Below are 20,147 nucleotides of genomic sequence, written 5' to 3' on the forward strand. Positions count from 1 at the left end.
TCCTCATTCATGAAAGTGGCGAGATTGGGCTGAGCAAAGTTTGGGAATTTCTACGGGCTCTGATAACCGCGTAGTTGAGCACCCCACAGACCAATAATAATCAGTCACATCATCAAGTTTACAGTAAAAGGTCTGATGACCTCATGGTCTCATACCCTGCGAATTAATCCATTCAGGGTCCATAGTAGTGTTACCGTTAATTCATTTGCTGGCTGTTATACTAGGCATGTTTTTAAGTACAGTTTTGAATTTAAAAAAAGACATGCTAAAATATGTCAATAATTATATTTTTACATGAAAGCATGTACCTTAATCTACTTTTCTACATAATTTCCGTCAATATTGAGGCACTTGTCATAACGTTGTACCAGTTTTTGAATACCCTCCTCATAGAAGTCTGCCGCCTGACTTGTTAACCACTGCAGCTCCACTGTTTTGACGTCATCGTCTTGAAGACGCTGACCGCCCAGGTGTTTCTTAAAGTGCAGTGCCCTTGCTCAACTTCAATGGACTGTTGCTTTGATTCTGGTGTGACGTAGGCCACCCATGTTTCATCGCCCGTAACAGTTTGTCTTAAGAAATCACCACCATCGATGTGGTACTGCTAAAGGAAAGTCAATGCACTGTCTAAACGTTTGGTTTTGTGCACATCCGTCACCATTTTCGGTGCCCAAAGTGTGCACAATTTCCGGTAATTAAAGTGCTCGGTAACAATGCCATACAAAACACTAAGAGAAACATTAGGAAAGACATCCCGCAAGCAGGAAATCGTAAAGCGTCTGTTTTCTCTTACCTTATTGTCCACTTCTTCCACCAAACTTTAACGACCCAAGGACGCCCACTCCGTTCTTCATCGTGCACATTTGTGCGGCCATCTTTAAATGCTTTCACCCACTTTCTTACCATTCCATCACTCATAATGTTTTTTCCGTAAACTGCACAGATCTCACGATGAATATCGATCGTTTTTAGGCCTTTATCACCAAGAAATCTTACAACAGCCCGTACTTCACAGTCGGCGGGACTAAAGATTATCGGATGCATCTTACACTCAGTACACAACGTAAACAAGAAAGAATCAGACTGTAATGGTGTCAGTGCGTAGATTAAGGTACAGGCTTTCATGTAAAAATGAAATTGAGATCTTAGCACGTAATTTTTTTAAATTTCAAAACGCTACTTACTTAAAAAAAAACACTCCTCGTAGTACAATTAAGTCCTCTGCCATTCATTCAGCAGTTAGCAAACAAAGCTACGGATGTTGGTATCTGTATTTTATTTCAGTTACACAATAAGGCCACTTCACTGCAATGTTTAGAGGTTTCTCTTCGTGAGTCGTGGGGACAGACACGTAGAGTGCGGACATAAATTATGACCTTCCATAACCAGATACATTAGCGAGCTCTGCAGCGGAAGTGAGTGAGGATTTAAATGAATATATCCTTTTTATATGTGAGGTTCTAAATATTCCGGATAGCGGTTTACGCCTTGCTCTAGAAGCTCACAGTTGTCACACACATCCCGTCAGTCCACAAAGTATCGAGACTGGATTACTGAAACACAGACTAACGTTAAGATGGTGGGTTTAGTACTTCAGGTACTTTACTTAGTTTTCCCCACTTGAGTGCAACGCACGGAACGTTCATACATTATCACTCTGGCATTAACACTAGTCTTCTGTATATGGGAACAAACTCCGGGAAATTAAACACCTCCCAATGGCTTGGACGATTTCCTCTTGCCCCGAGGAGATAATTTCAGCTAGGCTGCATATTGGGCACTGCCGTCATTGAAGTGGAGATCCCGCATCTTTCTGTGCTTACTGCAACCAACCATTGACAGAGCACCATTTTCTGACCCAATGCCGATTTTATAATCGTTTACATTTTAATGTAGTTTGCTAAAGTATCTGATTATTCATATGGCAGATACCAAAAGAGCTGTAGATGGCGTTTTGCTTGTTATTCGTCGTAGTAATCTGGCGAAGGAAATTATTTTCTACCATTTAAGCAACCTCCTCAAAAGGGAAATAATCGTCCTTAGCTATCCTTCTCCAGTCGATTAGGCCCTGAGTGTTATAGACTTCAAATTCATTCGTTAATTGACCATTTTAAATTATGACACAGCTACTTACCTCAGCTGTTTTGCGCCCTAAAGCGACAGCAAACGGAATGTTCATATAGTCATGCGAAACTGTCAAAAAAAGTCCTTTGGGGTGTTGTTAAACTTGCGCCACACAGTGGCTTAATATCGACTAAGTCGTCAAATCGTTGAGCCTTCATCTGAATTTCCGCACTTCATCGTTCTGTGGTTTGTTCGCATCGATAATACAGTGTTTAGTTTCCACTGATTATTTTTCACAGAAAAGTCCGCGTTTTGCATTTCAATCAAGTATCAGCAGACGTCCACGCGTAGGTGTTTTTTGTTGTTTGGGAGTCTAGGAGTGTAGGACAGAGTTTGCACACGCTTTTATCTTCTTAAAAACTTTGTGGAGAACGTCTCCAATACTTGTTTTACAGATGTTGTTTCATTGAGATTTGTGATAATTGACACATCACGGCCGCAAGTACACTATTTAACACAGCCTGCTCACAACTAATTGGTTGAATGCACGTCCGTTGTTTACAGTTGTTACTTCAAGCTGCCACAGTAGATAACGCGCTGACTTCCTTTTATATTCCAGGAATAAATAAGTCTTAGAACTTCTTGGACGGACGGTGTATGACTTATGCAGAGATCTTGACTTTGTACATATATCACAGGAAAATGCTGATAGATAAAACAGCCTAATAAACACATACAAGTAAAGCCAGTACTACAAAGAAGAGCGAATACTAATCTTTCTTTTCCTTTGCAGGTGCAGCTTCAGTGCGTGCAGCATCGTCACGTAAGTTTGGAAAAATATTAGCCATACTTTTTAAGTCTGTATTATGGTAGTAATTGATTCTGTGTTACATTATCTGCCACTGTGGCCGAACCCTCTGCCTTGTGATGACTGGGTGTTGTGTGATGTCCTTAGGTTAGTTAGGTTCAAGTAGTTCTAAGTTCTAGGGGACTGATGACCATAGACGTTAAGACCCATAGTGCCCAAGAGCCTTTTTTTTTTGTGGCCGAACCGTATAAGCCGTAGCATTTAAGGTAAAGTGTAGTCTTAATGCGAGGAAAAAAAAAAGTTTTTATTCCTTTCGGGTCTATACACTGAAGAGCCAAAGAACCTGGTACACGTGCCAAATATCATGTAGGGCCCCCGCGAAAACGCAGAAGTGCCGCAACACGACGTGGCATGGACGCGACTAATGTCTGAAGTAATGCTTTAGGGAATTGACACCATGAATCCTTCAGGGGTGTCCATAAAACCGTAAGAGTACGACTGGGAGATCTCTTCTGAACAGCACGTTGCAAGGCATCCCGGATATGCTCAATAATGTTCATATCTGGGGTGTTGGGTGGCCAGCGGAAGTGTCAAAGCTTAGAAGTGTGTTCCTGAAGTCACTTTGTAGCAATTCTAGACGTATAGTATGTCGAATTGTACTGCTGGAATTGCCAAAGTCCGTCAGAAAGCACAATGGACATGAATGGATGCTGGTGATCACACAGGATGCTTACATACGTGTCACCCGTCAATCGTATGGAGACGTATCAGTGGTCTCATATCACTCCAAATGCACACGCTCCACACCATTTCAGAGCCTCCACCAGCTTGAACAGTCCCCTGACATGTAGGGTCCACGGATTCATGAGGTTGTCTCCCTATCCGTACGCGTAGATCCGCTCGATACAACTTAAACTCGTCCGACCAGGCAACATGTTTTGCAGTTATCTACAGTCCAATGTCGAAGTTGACGGGCCCAGGCGAGTCGCTAAGCTTTGTGAAATGCAGTCAGCAAGGATGCACGAGTGGGCCTTCGGCTCCGAAAACCCATAACGCTGAAGTTTTGTTGAATGGTTTGCGCGCTGACACTTGTTGATGATCCAGGATTGAAACCTGCAGCAATTTGCAGAAAGATTGCACTTCTGTCACGTTGAACGATTCTCTTCAGTCGTCGTTGGTTCTGTTCTTGCAGGATCTTCCGGCCGCAGCGACGTCTGAAATGGTTTTACCGGATTCCTGATATTCACGGTACACCCGTGAAATGGTCGTACGGGATATTTCGCAGATCATCGTTACGTCGGAGATACTGTGCGCCGTCTATAACACCACGTTCAAACTCACTTAAAATCTTCATAACCAGTCTTTGTAGTAGCAGTAACCGATCTAACAACTGCGCTAGACTACTATCATCTTATGTAGGCGTTACCGACCGCATCGCCGCATTCTTCCTGTTTACGTATCTCTGTATTTGAATGCGCGTGCCTATACCAGTTTCTTTGGCGCGTCTGTGTATAAGCACGTAGTATGTGTTGTAAAGTAAAGTGGTTACATTATTGCGTTTAGCTTGGCTTCGTTGGTTAGGTTTTCATACTGATGTTCCCAGAGCCGAGCATGTAATATTGTGCTTTCTTCAACAGAAGTGTGCCTCTTAAAATATTCATTAACAGTTTCTTCATTGCAAATTGAGTGAAGCTGATTTGGCTGCAATAGCTATAATAGAGATTAGTAGTCTTAAGATAGTCGTAGGAGCTTGGGTTGAACGGCTGGCGACATCTGTTTCTAAATTGAGAGCTTCCTCCTGTGCAGTCTTAGTGTGTCGCACCGCCTGAAGGACACAGGTACCTAAAAATAGGACATCAAACCAGCGGTATTTCAGACTACCGGTCTGTAAGTGAGAGTGCGAAACATTGATGCATATCCTGTCGTTTCTTCCAGCTAGCACTTTTTCTGTTAAGTAATGAGTGTTAAAGCTGTAAACTTGCCGAGCAAGTGATTTTAAACGCATGAAGTTTTTGGGCCGCAAGCGAATATTTAAACTCAGTCGCTTATGAAAACTGACTTCCCACTAAACAGAATACAAAAATAAATGTGAACTTTCAGAAAGCAAATTGCCTAAAATTTTCGGTCCTGTGGAGCATATGGCGGGTTGTTGGGGAACCCTCGGCACACATTCTGCAAAATAACTTCACGATTTGTGTGTTTTTTAAAGACAAACTTCGTGTGTCGTGTCTGTATAAAAGCAATTTCCCCGCGTACTTGCCGAAAATTTGAATCGTAAACATACTGGCATCTTCAGGAGATTTTGAACCGTGTTTTTGGTGGCAGCAAAATTTACAGCGATTCTTGATGGTCTTGCACATGAACATACGCATTTCTTGTTTCTTAAATTTCGAAGCTAAATAATGGCATTATTGCTTTGACTGAATTGGCTGAACCTCACTGAGGAACACTATAAATAAGGAATCTTATCTGGTTTAGGTTGCCTACTAACGCTCGGTGTTAGTGACTAAAGTTCCGAACACTGTCTAGTGTCTGCTAAATACTACAAGTGGCAGACGCAAGCGTAATTAACTGCAGTAGTGTTGAACACAGCATATTTCTCCGCGGAACGAAGGACCAACGACATCAAGCGAATAACAGTCAATAGAAGTATAAAAAGTCTTCGGTTGGTGTTATAACTTGGGAAGAAAGTCCACCTACTGGCTTTTCTTTCTGCAGGCTATTGCCCGGCTGGTACTTTGAGTACACTTCCGTACTACGAGTTTTACCTTCAGTTGCCGATCACTACCTTGAGTACGTCTCTGAACGTAATTGTTTCTCGGCAATGACAGGACATATTCTAGGATTAATCGATTCAGATAGTACAGGAATGTTGCTAGAGCGTTAAAGGACCGGTATATATCACGGTAAGAACTGGACCTATAGCGCTCTATATGAAAACGTACTCTTAAAAGAATATTTGGGGTATTTCATGTGGGTCGGTAGTCTATTTCCTACCAATTATGCTGTCGTATGGGTTCGCTATTTTCATGATTCGGCAACTCTGTTTTGTATTTCTAACTCTGTGGTCGGATGTCTTCCTTTCTCCATAGTCAAGTAGGGGAGGGATTCGTGTGTGTCACCTGCTTGTGAATCGTGTAAACTTTTGTTTTGCGTTTTATCACATTACAACTGTTTGACATTTTCTGAGGCGGAGAGTGGGGATCAACATGAAGTTTCCCTAAACGAGGGTAGATAGCCACTTAGAAACAGTTAACGCTGGCCGGCATAGTAGAACAACAAATCCTTATTGAATCCGCTCCGGTATCGCAAGGTAGAGCGTTTCGCCGTAAGGTGTACGAGCAGCTCATCTGGAGTATTCGTGTGATTTCGGGGAAGTCCGTGAACTTACCATAGTGCTATTACTGAAAACCTAAAGACTGATCTCGTTATCGAAAAGTCTTGCTGAAATAAAATTAACAAATTTTAAAATAAAAAACTTTCTTTGTTGGTCAGCGAAGATTTTGTTTCCTTCTTCACGTGGAAATATTTTCTTTCTTGGCCTGTGCAGGATAAATTTTTCCCAAAATAGGTTATATCACTCGCATTACTTAACTAACGGTGACTTGTGAATGTATAAAGGATGTCCTAGTTTGGAGTTGACGTATTAACTGCTAGTACAATGCCGGTGCTGGTTAAAGGAAATTACAGAGGGCAGTTTCGTCACAGTTACCATGGTGACATTAGAAGCTCGTAAAATTGCTATAACCATGCCTATCAAACGGAAAACGCAATGACGAGTAGGAAGAAGTTAATTTTCGATGTTGGCAGCAGAAATTCGTCGGTCTCCTGTGGCCAGCGCGAGGTATTTCTGTTCTCTGAAAGTAGTGCTGGCAGCTTTTCTTGTTCACCAGAAACTCGGCCATTGATCCTGCGTTTTGTGTGCACCAAGGTGCTTACGTTACAGTTACCGCTGGTAATTTTTGAAGTCTTTGCCACAAAATTATTCTGTTGGACAGGCATAGACTACAGTTACGGCTTCTGTGTGTGTGTGTGTGTGTGTGTGTGTGTGTGTGTGTGTGTGTGTGTGTGTGTGTGTGTGTAGGGGGGGGGGGGGGGGCGGCGGCGACTGCGCGCTCTTACGCGATGTCGATGTTAATAGAAAGTCTATAGCGGTTAAAAAAACTAAGGAATGGCAGAAATCTGTTATATATCACCAGTACACTATATGTAAACAGGGGTCAGAGCAAAACTTCGTTCTGGCAGCTAGTTTTTTAAAGTTTCGGTGGGGCTCATCTTAGTCACTCTGTCGCGTGTGATCTGTAAACAGCTGAGTTTCCTGCTGTGTTAACATATTTCCAAACACACTCCACACATTGTCTTAGCAGCTACCTGTAATGAATTTCAAATGTCGAGCGTGAGTTTACAAAAGGAATAACGTGCGTTTGATTGTTGTCAGAAGTGTGTGTTATAGAGCCCCAATCCTACAATAACACTTGCAAGATACCTGAGAGGCGAGAAAACTTAAACTGTACTCTGTTGTCGACGTACAGGTTCACACCCGTATTCGTCTACCTCATAATTACCTGACGATAACGGGACTGAAATTTTCGTCTCGGGTGAATGCTTAAACAAGGAAAAATATGGTAAAGACATAACAAACCTGTTCATTGACAACTGGTGACACCACATTTCATGCAACTGGCATTGTTTGGGTGAAGGTTGTATGATATACACGCAGAAGGCCATGTCCTTGGTGTAAACTATGCAGCCGTAAGAGTTGCCAAGCTGAGAACAGTAAGAGCGCGCGCCTCGAATTTTAGTCTGCAGCGGCTATTTGCTGAGAATTCACTAGTTAACAAATTAAATTCAGTCTGGAACCACGTGACCGCTACGGTCGCAGGTTCGAATCCTGCCTCGGGCATGGATGTGTGTGATGTCCTTAGGTTACTTAGGTTTAAGTAGTTCTAAGTTCTAGGGGACTGATGACCACAGAAGTTAAGTCCCATTGTGCTCAGAGCCATTTGAACCATTTTTGAACAAATTCAAACTTGTTTCTGCATCTGGTTTGTAAATGGTTGGATTTATTTCCTTTTGGGTCGCTGAGTTCACTGGTAAAAGAAGTTTCCTCTATCAAGTTACACTTCGAAAACAGCAGAACCAAAACAGTACTGGCGAACATCGAACGAATTAATACGTACAACAAATACATTTTATAACTTTAGAACTCAGTAGTGTTTAATATGTATAAATGGACATCGCACCAATAGAAAGCCTAAATTAATTCACAATACATTTTCAACTTTAATTTCATTTGGTATTCAAAAAAGTGACAACGATGCTCTGTTTAATCACTCTAACAAGACCTCAGCAATAGTCGTCCATCGAAGGGTTCCAGTGATCGCGGTTACGGTATTCCATCGTATGGATGTGCTGGTGAAAGCGTTCACGCCGCCCATCGCTTATAACATATAAAAAGTGAATTTTAATTCAGATTCTACATTTCATGTTCTGGTAGCTGTTTAACAGATCATTCACAACGGGAACATAATCATCGCCTCTGTTGTACAAAAAGCCCTTCATAGTAGTTTTGAGTCCGCAGATCGTGGTCTATTGTCTATCGTTGCTGCCTCTGGGTCATGGGGCCCCGGGTTCGATTCCCGGCCGGATTGGGGATTTTTCTCTGTCCGGGTACTGGGTGTTCGTGTTGTCTTCATCATTCGTGGCAGTGAATAGATTGGACTGTGTACAAAATTGGACTGTGAAAAAAAATGGGGACTTTGTACGAGCGCTGATGTTCGGGCGCCCCACAAAACAACCACCATCATAATCATCATAGTAGGTCTGAAAGAGGAACAAGCAACTAATTCGATATTTGTGAGTTTGGTATCAAAAGTTGGATCTTACATAATTTTTTTTTTATTTGTGGTCCAACAAATATACATTCTTTCAGCTTTGCTTCACTCAATGTAGGAAACAGTATTGTTGTTCTTGATGTCACCGCTGTCCCATTGGCACAAAAAAATAGTATTTCGTGAACCCATCCTTAACCTTATGGATTGCAAGTTACAGATAGGAAGAGGCAACCCTTCGCGGGATATAGGCATCTACAGTGAAGATACATTTGGATACTTCATTTTATGTCTAGTTTTGCTCGAATTCCCTCCAATATTTTCGAGACAGAAGTAAAAGTCTGAAAAAAGTATTAAGGTTAACACCATACCACCGGAAGGAAGAATAGCATGACCTGGCGTTTTTCTTTCAGCCATTTGGATTAAGTAGTAGTAAAAGTTATGTAGGCAGTACGAGGCGCAAAATTTTTAGCTTGGTCACCAATATGGCTATCAAAATACAGTTTATATGCCTCATTAACTAAATTAGTGATTGGCTTTCTTCCAGATTTTGGGATGAATTTCCCACATAGCAATAGCTGTCGGGGTGGCTTAGACAATGATGCCGTTTGCCAGTTACTATTTTTACTAAGTGTAACTTTTAAATGCCACAGTGTTCCACTTTCTCTCACAAGAAACAGTCACTTAGGTAACGAAAATTCACAATTTACTGTTGTTTCGAGGTAAGTGTGAGGAGGACTGCACCATGCGTGTTTAAACATGCGCTAGATCATAATCACTTTCGCACTAGGGTCAATCTTGCCATCAGGTGAGTAAAGCTGATAACCTCGCCACAGATGTCATGTAGCATTATAGTGACAACGTGTAGATGTCCTAGCTTTCTTCATTCTTGTGCAAAAAAAATATAAAAATGGACGCCTAAACAAAACGACAGAAAACAGTGAAACACGGGAAATAATAAACAATAAAAATCCTAAAAACTCAAATCTTATGTGCTAGAACATTTTGAAAGGTAGATTCGGATTCTACAAACCAAAATATACGACTACATGTGTCACATCTCAGATGCAAAATACACTATGTGATCAAAACTACCTGGCTATCTGGCTGAAAATGAGTTAAAAGTCGTTGCGCCCTCCATCGGTAATGCTGGAATTCAATACTGTTGGCCCACCCTTAGCCTTAATGACAGCTTCCACTCTCGCACGCAAACGTTCAATCAGGTGCTGGAAGTTTTCTTGGGGAATGGCAGCCCATTCTTCAGAGTGCTGCACTCAAGAGAGGTATCGATGTCTGTCGATGAGGCCTGTTTTAAACATTTAATCTGCACACAGATTCTCCTGTAATTCTGTATATATATTTGGACCAAATTCAGTGTCGTGTTCAGCCGAAGTGAAATGGTGCCAACAATTTGTCGGAGGCCGCACAGACGGGGGTGGTGCTGATCAGGAACGAATGTCATAGACATCGATCATAGACGACAATTTCTACGCAATCGAGGTAGAATACCACGGGGAAAAGATATTGTCCAACGACGAGGACGTCGACACAACGTTTCCAGAATAGTCTGAAATTAGAATTATATTAATACCGTCAGCTGCCGACGGGCGTTGATATATATCAACGGGGACAGGTGAAAATGTGTGCCCCGACCGGGACTCTAACCCGGGATCTCCTGCTTACATGGCAGACGCTCTATCCTTTTTTTTTGGTCTCATTTTGTTCGTATTAGTTCGCTGGATCTGCTCAGGGCGGACGTCGCAAGACATCCGTTTCAGTTCGTCGATGATTCATTAACTCAGTTTTTTTTTATTACAGAGGGCAGCTAACCCTCTGACCGAACACGCTGAGCTACCGTCCGAAAGAACAGACACCATATCCATACAAGTATAGAGCACCTTTCTGTCGCCGTGCATAGACGAGAATGGTATAGCGCTTCGACGGTTGTTTAGAGACGTGATGACTGTGTTGAAAAATAGGGGCATTCAACTGTGTCACTTTGCAGTGTAGTGTAGTGTAGCATTCAGTAAAGTGACTTGGTTTGCCATAATAATGTGTAACTTGCTTTCTGAAATCCACTCGTACGTTAAACTGGGCAATATTTACATGAAATTTAAGGCTGTAAGATGTCGGCTTCGATATGAACAAAACCGTTTTTGATAGGAGAAACTGAAATAAATGAGGAAGCTATGCTTATCTATGTGTTCGGTTAAATCTCCATGGTGAATGAAGGTTAGTTGTCTCGCGAGAAGTTAGAGATTAGGCAGTTACCGTTATGTGTCTGACGTGCCGGCACAGAACATCAGACCCAAGTGTAGGAACACAATGCAAGCCGGTAGTCTGCGTATTGTCTCACGATGTTGTCAGTGCGTACGGGTGACCGCAGAGAACGTTGGTTTTAATGTGCAGCAGTGCCATTAAGAGCACGCTCCGTTAGCTCTGCAGTCTTTATCACAGGATTTTACAGGAACTTTTCGATTAATTTTTTTATTTCTGCGTTGAATATAGCTGTATATATCAACCTTATGGTGAAGCGCCCGTTTTGTTACTCGGCATAGTTCTGACATTTCGCATTTAAGTGAGAGACTGAGCAATATTCGAAAAGTTTGCAGTGAAAAATAGGGGTCACTATGATTGTGCGTCTGATGCAAATCACATTATTCATTGTGTATGAAATGTAGCTAACACTGAATTTTTCGTTAGTCTTCAGATTGTAGCTATCCCCACTCTGGAGAAAATGTAGTGCGCAAAGTCCCGATCGCGAGCGCCAATGGTAAGTATATTTCATTATAGCTTTAAAATCTCTCGTCTCTCATGAAAGGTTTAAGATACAGACCTAGATTTTGGTGAAGAGGACAGTATCTTGCCATAGGCTTAACATGTGGAACTTCGCTTCATAAGTGAAGAAATTACACGCTTTTTATACCAAGGATGCGTTTTTTCATAAGTTGTTGACATGAGTTGTCCTCAGCTCCACCTTCAGGAGGTTTGAAGTGTAGAAAGAAAATATTTTTGGTATATTTCAGTACCAGCTGCTCGTTACTAAAAACATGTTGCGATACGAGACTCCACTGAAATTGGAACAAAAGTAACTAGATAACTATACGCGTTACTCACATATCGTCATTGATTAAAGTTCTCTGACAAAAATAAGTTTAACAAGTGAGACGAATATAAATCGCCAATTCCGATGCAGTTTGTAGGGAATTCTGTAACCCAGGGTATTCTTAATAACGAACTACTGAGACTGAAACTAACCAAAGTATTTTCTTTCTACACTTCCGTCATCTTCGGCATGTGAAAAAGCACAGCAAATACAGAACCATCTTTCCGACCCTACCCGGTAGAGCGAGAGGTAGTGAATCTTTAACTAAAAATACACTACTGGCCATTAAAATTGCTACACCACGAAGATGACGTGCTACAGACGCGAAATTTAACCGAGAGGAAGAAGATGCTGTGATATGCAAATTATTAGCTTTTCAGAGCATTCAAACAAGGTTGGCGCCGGTGGCGACACCTACAACGCGCTGACATGAGGAAAGTTCCCAATCGATTTCTCATACACAAACGGCAGTTGGCCGGCGTTGCCCGGTGAAACGTTGTGATGCCTCGTGTAAGGAGGAGGAACACGTACCATCATGTTTCCAACTTTGATAAAGGTCGGATTGTAGCCTATAGTGATTGTGGTTTATTGTACCGCGACATTGCTGCTCGCGTTGGTCGAGATCCAATGACTGTTAGCAGAATATGGAATACGTGGGGCAGAATATGGAATACGTGGGTTCAGGAGGGCAATACGGAACGCCGTGCTGGATCCCAACGACCTTGTATCACTAACAGTCGAGATGACGGGCATCTTATCCGCATGGCAGTAACGGATCGTGCAGCCACGTCTCGATCCCTGAGTCAACAGATGGGGACGTTTGCAAGACGACAACCATCTGCACGAACAGTTAGACAACGTTTGCAGCAGCATGGACTATCAGCTCGGAGACCATGGCTGCGGTTACCGTTGACGCTGCATCACAGACAGGAGCGCTTGCGATGATGTACTCAACGACGAACCTGTGTGCACGAACGGTAGGACGTAATTTTTCGGATGAATCCAGGTTCTGTTTACAGCATCATGATGGTCGCATCCTGTTTGGCGACATCGCGGTGAACGCACATTGGAAGCGTGTATTCGTCATCGCCATACTGGCGTATCACCCAGCGGGATGGTATGGGGTGCCATTTGTTACACGTCTCGGTCACCTATTCTTAGCAGTGACGGCACTTTGAACAGTTGACGTCACATTTCAGATGTGCTACGACCCATGGCTCTACCCTTCATTCCATCCATACGAAACCCTACATTTCAGCAGGATAATGCACGACCGCATGTTGCAGGTCCTGTACGGGCCTTTCTGGATACAGAAAATGTTCGACTACTGCCCTGGCCAGCACATTCTCGAGATCTCTCACCAATTGGAAACGTCTGGTCAATGGCCGAGCAACTGGCTCGTCACAATACGCCTGTCACTACTCTTGATGAACTGTGTTACCGTGTTAAAGCTGCGTGGGCAGCTGTACCTGTACACGCCATCCAAGCTCTTTTTGACTCAATGACCAGGCGTATCAAGGCCGTTATTACGGCCAGAGGTGGTTGTTCTGGGTACTGATTTCTCAGGATCCATGCACCCAAATTGCGTGAAAATGTAATCATATGTCAGTTATATTATAAAATATTTGTCCAATGAATACGCATTTATCATCTGCATTTCTTCTTGGTGTAGAAATTTTAATTCATCAGTGATATTGGCTTCGATTGACAGTTGTCCAGATTCTGCAAGTCGTCGGTGTGTTCTAGCTTGAGTTACGCTAGACGCCCAGTAGCTCGGTACGGGCTTTTGTTAAAGTTTCGAGAACATACCTTCACCGAAGAGTCAAGCAGTATATTGCTCCCTCCTACGTATATCTCGCGAAGAGACCATGAGGATAAAATCAGAGAGATTAGAGCCCACACAGAAGCATACCGACAATCCTTCTTTCCACGTACAATACGAGACTGGAATAGAAGGGAGAACCGATAGAGGTACTCAGGGTACCCTCCGCCACACACCGTCAGGTGGCTTGCGGAGTATGGATGTAGATGTAGATGTAGAGTTTTATTGCGGCATTTCGTCTCTACAGCATAAGTGCAACATCGTTCCATTAGAAATAACAGGTTTGATGCTTATTTATCTGTGGATTATAAGATTACGAAAATATGAAAGCCATTTTTTTAACCTCTTGATACATATTCATAAGACAAAAATAGATTAAGAACACACATATATCTTTAACACACACAATAATTAAGGTTGGTTCCAAACTGCCTACTGTTTCTACTTCTAACGACGGGATACCAACCTGGATGCATAATCGCTTAACACCGGCCGGTGTGGCCGAGCGGTTCTAGGCGCTTGTCTGGAACCGCGCGACCGCTACGGGCGCAGGTTCGAATCCTGCCCCGGGCATGGATGTGTGTGATGTCCTTAGGTTAGTTCGGTTTAAGTAGTTCTAAGTTCTAGGGGACTGATGACCTCAGCTGTTAAGTCCCATAGTGCTCAGAGCCATTTGAACCATTTTAATCTCTTAGCCCTTCGGGAAGCTCAGTAACAGACGCACTGGCATCGATGTACTTTCACCCTAAACTCTTTAATCTGCAGACACTTAGGACAACAATGAAAGGAAATGTAGAAACAACACGCAGATCTCGGCCAGCTGCGGTTTGTGCAGCGCGCTGGTTCTCCGGCTGGCGGCTGCTGCGGTGCTTCACATTCCCGTCTATTTCCGGCCATTCAGCTGCCGTTGCTATCTCTGTTTTCAGTTGGCGGTCGCAGCCTTGGAGCTCGATCTTCGCGCCGAATGCCGCCTTACATCACGCCCATAATGTATGCAAAATCGTGGGCGGTGCGCGAGTCACCGCTGTGTTGCCGTTGAAGACGGTTGAGTCATGTCATTTGGGCGGGAAACACACGCAGCATCAAACGGCGGGCGCTTTTTATAAACTAGGTCATTCATGCTTGTTTCTAATTGCAAAAATGACTGCAATGTACTAATGCCTTTACTTCCTTTGTAAGTAGGCTATAAGAAGACAGAACCAGATTTATTGGAAGAACGCTAAGGAAATGTAACTAAAGGGCCAGTCAGGTAGCTTACAAAACGCACGTTGGACCAGTTCTTAAGAATTTAACAGTGTTCTGGGGGCCCTTTTCTAAGTGTTGGGCAGAGCGGTACCTGGACGGAGATGGAATGTTGACAGTTCTGTGGAGTCAATGACACAGCAGTAAGCATTTTTGCTTGAGCTCGAAACCAAACTGTCACAGTACAGCTCAACCTGACCACCTCTGAAGAGGGGCCGACCAGTCTGAAACTGGTGAAGTGAAAATAAATTATAATTGAAAAGTGATTGTCGCAGTTGTTTCAACCCTTCAGCATACTGGGTGGCTACAGCTAAACTTTTGCTACTTCGGCCAGTGTAGACGGAACACTACGGTATGGCTACCCCACTTCATAGGAATGATGTTCGGACTATGCGTTGCAAGATTTGCGTAGTTAGCGGCGTTAGTGTCACGACTTGCCGTTAGGAGCCGGTATTGGTAATGCGATGCAGGGTTGAAACAAAAGCACCAGTGTGCATAGTAATAGTCTCGGAATACGGAGAGGTTGTCTTTCCGCACTGGGATTGAAGAAGACTATTAGGAAGTACGAGTTAACTGTCGATCTGGGAATTGCCCCTGGGAGAGAAAGACAGCCAGTTGCAACACAAATTTTAGAAGCAGTTACTGTGGCATGGCTGAGAATGCTGGAGGTAATGTGCAATCTTAAAGCATTGCACGGGTTGTCACGACAGCTGAACATTCCGTGGTCCACGTTTCCGAAAGTGCCGCTGACAGTTGTGAAATGGCGTCTCTAGTGCTATTCCAGGCTGTCGTGGAGGCAGATGGTCGTCACAATGAACAAAATTTTCTACCTGGAACGTAGACATGGTACACAATTAACATTCTTTCCCCCCTCCTGTGGAAATTAAAATGTTTCTCTCAATGGTTTGTTTATTCGTTATTTCTTTTACGCATGTCCTTATAAATGTTTCCACAAAGTTTAATTGTCCTACGATCGCTCGTTTTCATGGGGGCCCTCTCGAGTAGCTAAAATTTAATTACAACCATCCTGTACCTTAATTAAAAAATTGCCAGAGCTCACGTTCAAGTTAAACTTGTAACTTCTTGCAACAAGTATTTCGGATAAAAACTAAGACAGCGTAATGGCAGAAATTCTAGTTTATACATATGGGTATCTACAGGTATTCTTCCTGCCTATAATCGGCGAATGGAATACGAAGTCGGTGGAAGGGGGGCGAGATTGTTTCACAGTGCACTTCGCCACACACTGTACTGCAACTTACTGCAGATGTAGTGAAGTGTAATAGTGGTCTAATATGTTCTCATACTTCATTAACGCCAGTTTTATTTTTACAGAAGTTAAGAGCTTTAAACTTATGAACAAAGTTGGGAGGATAGCTCTAAAAGTATCTGTATTGTATGAGAAGCACAGAAAATATATCTGAGCTGCCAAGCTCCTGCCATGTAGCCCACTGAGTCATTTAACGATCCTCTAGTCTAAAATATATTTCTGCGAAAGCGGCTGGGGTAAGATCCAGGATTCTTGTGTACCATGGCCGGAAATATGACTGACTGTAAGCACAAAAAAAAAAAAAATTCTTGTCTGTAGGAGGGGGAGGGGGGATTATTGAACGCACAATTCAGTCGAAAAGCATTTAATGACGCAACACTTCAAGTTTACATTCTGACTGTAATACAGACCATACGCTCGCAACGATTTATTGTTCTCTAGACTGATCATTAGCCTTCTTTAAAGAACCGATATTTCTAAACAGAATTAAGTGGCTTCTTTTACTATGTACCACGTACACTTCTATCCCGCTTCACGATGTTCAGACTGCATAACCTGAATTTTTATATGCTCATATCATGTCGAAATTGTTAGTAGGTTAACGTCAGCTGAAGATAGAAATAAATGGAAATAAATTGCTGGAACTGGTAATGTTTTGTTTGATGGGTGACCTGGGCGTAATAAATACAGGGTTGTCCATTGATTGTGACCGGGCCAAATATCTCAAGAAATAAGTATCAAACGAAAAATCTACAAAGAACAAAACTTGTTTAGCTTGAAGGGGGAAAACAGATGGCGCTATGGTTGGCTCACTAGATGGCGCTGCCATAGGTCAAACGGATGTCAACTGCGTTTTTTAAAATAGGAACCCCCATTTATTATTACATATTGGTGTAGTACGTAAAGAAATATGAATGTTTTAGTTGGATCACTTTCTTCGCTTTGTGATAGATGGCGCTGTAATAGTCACAAACATGGCTCACAATTTTGATACGAACAGTTGGTAACAGGTAGGGTTTTTAAATTAAAATACAGGACGTAGGTACGTTTGAATATTTTATTTCGGTTGTTCCAATGTGATACATGTACTTTTGTGAACTTACCATTTCTGAGAACGCATGCTGTTAAAGCGTGATTACCTGTAAATAATACCACATTAATGCAATAAATGTTCAAAATTATGTACGTCAACCTCAATGCATTTGTCAATACGTGTAACGACATTCCTCTCAACAGCGGGTAGTTCGCCTTCCGTAATGTTTGGGTATGGTGCTTCGGCAAACAATCCACCTGTCATGAAATATGCTATTCAATACCGTTTCAACCGCACGCGAGCTATGTGCCGGACATCCATCATGTTGGAAGTACATCGCCATTCTGTCATGCAGTGAAACATGTTGTAGTGGCATTGGTAGAACATTACGTGGGAAATCAGCATACACTGCACCATTTTGATTGCCCTCGCAAAAATGGGGGCCAGTTATCATTCCTCCCATAAAGCCGAACCATACATTAACACGCCAAGATCGCCGATATTCCACTTGTCGCAGCAATCGTGGATATTCCGTTGCCCACTAGTGCATATTATGCTGGTTTATGTTACCGCTGTTGGTGAATGACGCTTCGTCGCTAAATACAACGCGTGCAAAATCTGTCATCATCCCGTAATTTCTCTTGTGCCCAGTGGCAGAACTGTACACGACGTTCAAAGTCGTCGCCATGAAATTGCTGGTGCATAGAAATATGGCACTGATCGATGTTGACGTAGCATTCTCAACACCGACGTTTTTGAGATTCCCGATTCTCGCGCAATTTGTCTGCTACTGAAGTGCGGATTAGCCGCGTTAGCAGCTAAAACACCTACTTGGGCATCATTTGTTGCAGATCGTGGTTGACGTTTCACATGTGGCTGAATACTTACTGTTCCCTTAAATAACGTAACTATCCGGCGAACGGTCTGGACACTTAGATGATGATGTCCACGATGCCGAGCAGCATACATAGCACACGCCCGTTGGGCATTTTGATCACAATAGCCATACAACAACACGATATCAACCTTTTCCGCAAGTGGTAAACGGCTCATTTTAACACGGGTAATGTGTCACGAAGCAAATATCGTCCGCACTAGTGGAATGTTACGTGATGCCACGTACTTATACGTTTTTCACTATTACAGCGCCATCTATCACAAAGCGAAAAATGTGGTCAAAATAAAACAATCATTTCTTTACGTATTACACGAATATGTAATAAAAATGGGGGTTCCTATTTAAAAAACGCAGTTGATATCCGTTTGACCTATGGAAGCGCCATCTAGCGGACCAACCATAGCGCCATCTGGTTTCCCCCTTCAAGCTAGACAAGTTTCGTTCTTTGGAGTATTTTCGTTTGACGCTTATTTCGTGAGATATTTGGCCCGGTCACTATCAATGGACCACCCTGTATATAATCATGCGCTTACTAGTGATTCGGCTAGTGGATGATGGTGCCATCAAACAGCTCGTTCCTAATTTCCAGCTGACGGAGTCATAACCACAGAATGGTTTCTTTAAAGCTCCCGTCTACGTAGCGATCATTATATGTGGGTCACTAGCTCAGTGGGACAAGGGGAGAAAGGAAATCTGACATAATCGCGTTGAAATAACTACTCTGCCATTCACCTGAACTGATTCAGGAAAACTACAGGAAGTGTAAGTTAGGTACATGCACTGTGATAAAGCCTAGGGTATGGGTAGTGCGCGGTCCTCGAACATCCTAAAAGCTGACACATGCCTATTCAGGCTAAACGGCACCTGCTACAGCCTGCTTGTATTACATTTATCCAGTCATGTAGGGCTGGGCTAGCACGGGCTACTCATAGAGCTGCTAATGCGACCAAAGCAGCAAAAACTTTGCTTAATTAAAGGTTGCTAAACGAGTACTAAGAGGCAGCGAGGAAAGATAACCCTCCAAAACAGGGTTGATAAGGAAAAGCCGCCTCTGGGAAATCACGTGGTTCGTGTTACAAAATCTTTTCATTATCCGCGTCTAAATTCTGCAAGCAAGCTTACGATGTGTGGTGAAGGGTACTTGGAGTATTGTTGTTTTCCACTCATTTTTAATTTCATTTGCGAGTGCTTGGAGGAAAGAGCGAGTCTCTGTAAGCCTCCGTATGAAACTGAATTTGTATGGACATTTAGCTAGATATCTGTTAGTACAGATATCTAGCTAAATATCTGGATATGCTTCTGTAATGCGTGAGTGATCACCACACAATGCACTCCGTGTGCATTCCGGGAGGAGTCATTCCTGATGTGGAAAGGGTCCTTCCGGATGCCATGAAGAGCACAGGGTGCAGCCAGCTGCAGGTGGTGGCACATGTCGGCACTAATGACGTGTGTCGCTTTGGATCTGAGGAAATTCTCTCTGGATTCCAGCGGCTATCTCATTTGGTGAAGGCTGCCGGTCTTGCTTACGAGATGAAGGCAGAGCTCACCATCTGCAGCATCGTTGACAGAACCGACTGCGGACCTTTGGTGCAGAGCCGGGTGGAGGGTCTGAATCAGAGGCTCAGACGGTTTTGCGACCGTATTGGCTGCAGATTCCTTGACTTGCGCCATAGGGTGGTGGGGTTTCGGGTTCCGCTGAATAGGTCAGGAGTTCACTACACTCAGCTGGCGGCTACACGGGTAGCGGAGGCTGTGTGGCATGGACTGGGCGGTTTTTTAGGTTAGAAGGCTTCGGGAAAGTGCGGGATGGGCTGCAATGTCAAAGGGTGCTTGGCAATTACAGGACGTGCTTGGATCAAGGAACAGTCGGAATTATAGTTGTAAACTGTTGTAGTTGCGCTGGAAAAGTCCCTGAGCTTCAAGCACTAATAGAAAGCACAGAAGCTGATATCGTTATAGGTACAGAAAGCTGGCTAAAGCCTGAAATAAGTTCTGCAGAAATTTTTACGAAGTCTCAGACGGTGTTCAGGAAAGATAGATTAGGCAGAATTGGTGGTGGAGTGTTTGTGTCTG

General features: G+C 43.1%; 1 protein-coding gene across 2 annotated transcripts in view; it reads left to right on the forward strand.

Moving 5' to 3' along the window:
* LOC126299054 (protein FAM214A) overlaps positions 1-20,147 on the forward strand; it is a 217,991-nt gene that overhangs the window by 78,293 nt on the left and 119,551 nt on the right. For both annotated transcript variants that reach the window (XM_049990711.1, XM_049990712.1), the window contains exon 2: positions 2,858-2,887. The gene's annotated coding sequence lies outside the window, so the exon portion shown is untranslated. The remainder of the gene's footprint in view (positions 1-2,857; positions 2,888-20,147) is intronic.

This window comes from Schistocerca gregaria, chromosome X (assembly GCF_023897955.1).
Source record: "Schistocerca gregaria isolate iqSchGreg1 chromosome X, iqSchGreg1.2, whole genome shotgun sequence".
Taxonomy (NCBI): Eukaryota; Metazoa; Arthropoda; class Insecta; order Orthoptera; family Acrididae; genus Schistocerca; species Schistocerca gregaria.